The sequence below is a fragment of the Gymnodraco acuticeps genome, unplaced genomic scaffold, assembly GCF_902827175.1.
Source record: "Gymnodraco acuticeps unplaced genomic scaffold, fGymAcu1.1, whole genome shotgun sequence".
Classification (NCBI taxonomy): domain Eukaryota; kingdom Metazoa; phylum Chordata; class Actinopteri; order Perciformes; family Bathydraconidae; genus Gymnodraco; species Gymnodraco acuticeps.
The window spans coordinates 710,497-716,496 of NW_022990358.1; positions in this window are offsets into that span (position 1 = coordinate 710,497).

Genomic DNA, 6,000 nt, shown 5'->3' on the forward strand with positions numbered 1-6,000 from the left:
CTCGCATTAACCCCTATCCCCATCACCAGACCACCTGACCTGACCCAGGTCAGTTTGATATAAAGCTGTTTTTACATTTAAAATAATCTTATTCTCTCATAAATCAATGTTTTTTTTTTTTTTTAATTAGTGCATTTGTGCTGATTTACCTGTACAATACCTGTATTTGATTTATTATCCAGGGATCACTGTAGCCAATTGTTCTTGTTAACAGCTGTAAGAGAGCTGTATGTGAAGTATATGCTATGTTTTTTTTTCCTTATGTGTTTTGTAATTTTTGTATTGACTAGTGCCCCAGCCAAAATGAGATTCTACAACTCAAGTGGGTGTCATTGTCATGGCTTGGCTCTCAGCCACAACAAACGCGCGACAGAAAACGAGGGCGTGAATAGGAAAAGAGAATTTATTCACTGCTGCTGAAGGACACAAACAGGCGAAACAAACGACGAAACAAGAGGTCAGCTGGTCGTGGCTGCTCTTCGCGTTGCGTCCTCCTGCCAGAGCGAGATTGCAGGTCTCACTCAGGCCCTTTAACCCTCTGGTACCGGCCACCAGGTGGAGATGGGTCTGGATGCAGACCGCAGCAAGGAGGCGGATCCTAAAGGGGGCGGATCCTAAAGGGTTATGAACCCCGCCCCCCACGCATTCTAGGGATGTGAATGACTCAGCTTTACTGTGCCTTTTCTTTTTTTTTCTGCATTAACTGCTGCCATCGTGTGTTCAGAAATTGTGTAGAAGCCTTAATGTTTCAAATTCAAATCCCTATTTCAAAGCTCTATACCAAAAATGAGAGGCTTTATTTAAACTAAACACGTGTTTACTTGAGAGTTCCTAGTCACGTCTGTTCTGTCTGTTAATAATAATTTATTTATTGTTGAGAGGGTAATGGCGTAGCTCGTTTTAATCATACTTATGTTCAGAGTTGGGAGTAACGCGTTTATTACTTTTGTCGGTAACGGAGTAGTGTAACGCGCTACTTTTATAATTCAGTAATCACACTACAGTTACTAACATTGCCCCGACACGCTTTACTTCGTTACTTACTAAAATCAGTCATAATCAAACCTCAACAAACACCTGCAAAGAACGCATGCTAAGGTGAAGCTAACGCACAGCTATTTGTTGTTTGTTTATATCACGTAGTCTGTTCTTCTTCTCTGTTTTCCGGTTGTTGCCTGTTTTGAATGATGAATACACACTACCGCCGCCTGCTGGTAAGGAGAGTTATTGCCACTCACGCATGCGCAGTTCGTACGTGCTCGGCTGAAGTCTTTGCGGTGTCTGGTTCCAGTGCAACACATGGCCAACACGCAGGAGAACACGCCGACGCAACAGCGTGAGCAGAGATAGACTGCGCAAAATATACAGATAGCAGGAGACAGAGGACAGCCATGGTCAGATAGGAAAACATTCAGGATCTGGATCAGTCTTATGCGACATTTCAAACTTTAGCAGTCAACTCAAGTTGCTGCCCTTATCTTGTCTCTGTTCAAAGTCAAATTTACACAGAAATAGCCAAATATCATTCTGGGTCTTAACACACCCCATAGTGAAATATATAGCCTAGTGTAAACCTTATACTAATAATAGCAAAATTGTCCATACAAAACTTGGATGATATTCAAAGATGACCAACAAAAGTTGTATAAGGCAGACTGTGTTTTTCTTTCTGAGTATGTCATGTTAAATATCAAAATTGATCTTTTGGTTGATGAAGTCAGAGATAATTAAATCTGGGCACATATTTTGTGGTTGCTGAATTAGAACACCCAATAAAATGTTTATGTTTAATGAAGACTTTCCTCTTTGTATGTACTGTATATTTTCCTTTGTACAATGTATTGGTATGTAGCCTACTATACATTTCATGTTTAGTATTTGATGTGTATTGTAATGTTTCAAAAATAATAAATACGTTAATTAATTAATCTTACCACCAGACACAACATGAACAAATGAATGATACACATCAGGACAGTAACTTCAACTTCAGTATTATAGGTGTACAGAAACCTCTACTCATGTTGTTAAATGATAAACAGCAATATCTTCCATAAAACGTAGTCGATTGATTTGAATAATAATTACTACCACTGCACAAACAGTAAAAAATGATATGCCTACAATTTATGAATTTGTCTTCTCTGTGGGTTGTATACTCTTCATTCTTTATGCAAATGAATTATAATTATTATTTTTCAAAGTTCGTTTATGATTCATTCAAAGCATTAAAATAAGAAACAGAGCGTCATATACCTTTAAGAAATACGTGGGGGGCGGGGTTCATAACCCTTTAGGAAACGCCCCCATAGGATCCGCCCCCTATAGGATCCGCCTCCTTGCTGCAGTCTGCATCCAGACTCTATTGGCCAGGTGTCCTCAATCCCAGCTGATAGACCAAAGGGAAAACCTTAAAGGAACATACACACACCAGAGATAACAAGGCAGGGGTTGTCACACCCACCCCCTTAAACTCGGTGTCCCCAGGACCACCGGCACACCAACCCTGACAAAACAAAAAAAACACCAGTAATGAACAACAAAAATACAAGACATACGGCACCCCACTTCCAACAAAACCAACAATTGCAACATACAACCCTCACACTGCCAACCGCTCCTCCCACACCCAGCCACATCTTTAGCAACACAGGTAAGCTACCTGAGAAGCACACTTTAAAAAGGATGGGCAGAGCGAGAACGATTTATCAAACAGTATGACAGACAATACATTACCGCAACGTGGCCAATGTCGCCACATCTGTAACATTTCACCCTACTGCAACGTCGCTGGATGTGACCAAGCCCACCGCAGGAATAGCACTTCCGGTCGTTGGCATGCCCATAGTCACGAGCCATGTGTCCTTGGTCTCCACACCGATAGCAGGACATTTCCTTGTCTCTTCCTCGACCCCTGCTGCCGCCGCCACGACCACCACCACCATCAACGCTGCCGCCACCACGACCACCATCAACGCCGCCACGACCACTTTGACTAGTGGGACAATGCTTGGTCTTCTGTTTTCTAAACATGTTTTTGTCCATAGCACGAGTGATCACACAAGAGGACGTGACGTCTGCCAACACTGTAGAGCTCTCCTCAGACCTTGACTCAATCGGACCGCCAGTCACTAAAAGCGCAGGGGGAACATCAGTCCAGACTCTGCTACCTGCCAAACCGTTGCCCAGGATGAACTGTATCCCCTCGATTGGCAAAGCTGGACGTACACCAACAGCCACCTCACCCTTAACAAGACCACAGTCAATATACATCCTATGAACAGGAATAGGAAGAACTTTTAATCCCATTCCCCAACTCAGAAGGGTGTCACCAGTGTCACTTTCATAAGACAGAGGCAAAACAGAGTCAACAATATAGGAGTCAAAAGCCCCTGTGTCTCGCAAGATTTTGATTGGAACTCTGACATTACTACCTACCAATGACACCAAGCCGTCTCGTATAAATGGAGCATAAGATGCCAAAACCTCAGATCCGCCTAAGTGGGATGTAAGCACATCGGCAACACAGCAGCTTTTCACAGGAGCAGCCAACGCAACAGGCCCAACAAAATATCTTCCTCCCTCAGATTTTGCTCTAAGCGCAGGACAGTCTGCCTTCCAATGGCCTTTTTCGCGACAGTAGTGGCAAATATCATTATTATCCCCCTCAGATTTGACCAAACCCAATTTCCTTGGCTCCATCCCAAATGAACCAACCTTTCTACTTCCCTCAAAAACAGCCAGGGCCCCAGAGCGCCCTCCAAACCTGCTCTTATGAAGCAACACAAACTCATCAGCTGCCACAGCAGCTTCAGCCGCAGAAGTGACTCTGTGTTCTGTTATGTAAGTAGTAATCTGGTCTGGAAGAATATTTTTGAACTGTTCCAAAGTCATGAGCTCACAAATCGTCAAAAGTAGTGACGTCAAGAGCAGTTCCAACGCTTAAAATGAACAGACAAATCCCTCGCCATCTCCACATATGTTTGATCTTGTTTTTGCTCAAAGGACCTAAAACGCTGTCGATAGTCCTCTGGCACCAGTTAATATGCTCTAAGCACCGCCGATTTTATTTTACTATAGCTAGAGCTATCCTCAAGACATAAGGAGGAATATGCTGACTGCGCTCTTCCTGTGAGAACACATTGAAACATCAGAGCGCAGTCCGCATCAGGCCAATCTCTAGCCCTAGCTACACGTTCAAATAATTAAAAAAACGTGTCGGGATCACTTTCATTAAAGTGAGGCAGCAAGCGCAGGTTATTAACATCAAAACGATGAGACCTGGGCACCTGTTCACCCTGCCCCTCACTGGACAACGCGCCAAGAACAGACAGACGAACAGACAACTCTAACTTGGCTTTCTCAGTTTATTGTCGTATCCGCTCCACTGTGATTTCCTTTTCAATTTCCAACGCATACTTTACTCCGTCATGTTCCAGCTGCAACAACAACATTTCCTTCTGCTGCTCAAAAGAAAGTGCACTAGCCTGAAAAAGAGGTTTTAACAAAAAACCCTCTTCCTTTGCAGCAAACACTCCTGTCTCACTTAATGTCGACACTATAGAGCAGGGGTCCCCAAACTTTTTCCTGTGAGGGACACATAACTTTTCCCTTCTCTGATGGGGGCCGGGTCAGTTTGTAACAGAAAAAGTGTGACGATCGCATGGGTGTCTAAACGTAAACATTTATTGTTTTCTAGAAAGCCACACATAACCAAATATTAATAACCCTTTCCGGGATCTTCACAGAAAAAAAGTCAGGAAATAAATTAACACTATTAATGAAATAAATAACACTATTTATGAAATAAATAATAACCAAATAACCCTCTCTGGGTTCTTCACAGAAAAAAAAGTCCATTGAAAATTACTGTAACTTTCTGTTGTGCCGTGCACAATCTTAACAGGTAAAAGTTTAGCTTAGTTGTCAGAGCAGAATCTCTCAAAATAAACATGGATTTACGTAAAAAAAACTATTTTTTCGGGGTTCGGGTGTTTTGTTTGATTTTAAACAAACAAAGTCTTGGCTTTCAGAATATGAAACTTTTATTTCCAATTTATTTATTTCTCACTCGCAATCTGCTCTTCCGCAGAGCCGCCCCCCCTCACTCCGCTGAAATTATGAATGTAAGAGTATAGTAATCATAGATAACACCGCAGGGTCCGTTACAGTTTGTTTTCATCTGATTTCAATTAAACAAAGTCTTGGCTTTCAGAATATTAAAATTGTTTCGGCAAATTCAGATGATAAATACAACTTTGAAGCTTCGGCATAATTACAAGCGGAGAACGGCAGGCATAACAACAGCCGGTGTTTCTCGTGAGTGTTTTCCCCGGGAAACAAACACAATACACACAAACGCAAAATTACACAAGCACACACACTCGCACACACACTCACACACACACACACTCGCGAGCTTCCTCTCCAAACGAAAATATCTTCCCTTGGTAGTATTTTGATCATTTGCTCCGCTAATAATCAATCAGATCGATGGATTCCAGAGAAGAGACAACTTTGAAGGCATTTTTCTCAAAATGATGACTCGGTGACAGTCATTATATAATGTGACATATTTCGCTTAATATTTGAAGTACAAAAACAATCCTGATATCATTAGAAAGCTAGGAATCTCCTCTTTCCAACAGTGTATACAACTCAAAAGGTGTCTTCGGGTCAATGCGACTGATTTCGATAGAGCAGGTCACAACATTTTGACAGGGGCTAGTCTAAGATTCGCGTGGCCAGACTTAAAAATTGTTTTAAAAAATAAAATAAAAAAATCATAATGCGTCTCTGGTATTGTTCAGGGGGCCGGGCCAAATGTGGAGGCGGGCCGTACCCGGCCCGCGGGCCTTAGTTTGGGGACCACTGCTATAGAGTCTTTTATGTTGTCTTTCACCCTTCTATCACCGACAAAAGACACAGAGAAAAATGCTCAGCAATTAAGAGCAGCTGCTCTCTTGAGAAAGTGGCAAGAGACTCCTGAGACGGAGCTTC